The sequence below is a fragment of the Penaeus monodon genome, chromosome 28 (genome assembly GCF_015228065.2).
Source record: "Penaeus monodon isolate SGIC_2016 chromosome 28, NSTDA_Pmon_1, whole genome shotgun sequence".
Taxonomy (NCBI): Eukaryota; Metazoa; Arthropoda; class Malacostraca; order Decapoda; family Penaeidae; genus Penaeus; species Penaeus monodon.
Genome location: NC_051413.1, coordinates 35,561,905 through 35,563,017, shown reverse-complemented (window position 1 = coordinate 35,563,017; position 1,113 = coordinate 35,561,905).

The window sequence follows — 1,113 nt, the reverse complement described above, 5'->3', positions numbered from 1 at the left end:
TAAGAGACGAGAAGGGAGGGCGGGGGAGGGGACGGGCCAGGCGCGGGTCCCTCCCATTCCAGGGAGTATATAACTTCTGAGGATAGGGGGGAGGGGGGCGAGGGTGGAATAGCAGGTGCAAGGCAGGGCAGCAGGGTGGCAGGGTGCTATAGCAGCAGGGAGGCAAGGGAGGGGAGGAGAGCTATTACACAAGGGGCAAAGGGACGTCGCCTCAGCTTAGGTGCGTAGGAGAGAAACGGAGACGAAGAGATGAGCTTCCAGGGCGAGTCAGGGCGTGTTTATGTGCCATGGCGAGCGAGCCCTCGCCTGACCTCGCCCCCGCCCTTCTGCCCTTCCGCCAGGCTCTCCTACAAAGGCGCCCAGGACCCTGCCTGGCCACCCAGAGTCCTGGAGTCTCAAATATGGGATCTGTATCACAACCCGTTCCTTGGTGCCCAGCCCAAAGCCAAAACAAAAGAATCACTGCAATACTTACTGTATGTTTCTGTAGGGTTCATATGGCCCGAAGTAGAGCGAAATTTTGAAGGATTTTGAAGCCCGGGGACACCACTAAAACAATAAATACTGGAGCAGCGACAGGCCGTGAGCCCCGCCACACGTCACCACACTGCCCGTATCGCCGAGGTCACCATCGGCTCTTTTCAGCACTCACGCGACACCTGCACTTTCTCTACACCTCAGAGCCGCGCTGGACACACGCTGCCCTCGCTACGCACTCTCTCTAGCACATTTAAACCCGCCTAAAGTTGGCCACGACTCTCGCTCTCCTCGACACTCAACTATGGCGACTCGATCATGGCAGAGCAACCTAGATGGCTCTGCCTTCGCTCATCTCGACAGCCATCTTGAAAGTCGGCAATCGATAGTGCGCGTAGGAGCTCCCTGGGCCCTCCGCGCATTCCCTCCCGCCTCGCCGCGCCCTTTCAAACTCCACTTAAAAATTTATGACTGACTCTGTAAAACCAACCCTTTCGTTACTCCTTTTCCTGCTCCTCCCCTGGCTGACCCTGCCGGCGGGAGGAGGCCGAGATATGCAGCAAGTGGCAGGGGCGGCAGGCAGCTTCGAGGGAGGTCCGAGCGAAGCCGAGGTTTCCATGCACTGCGCGGTTTCCT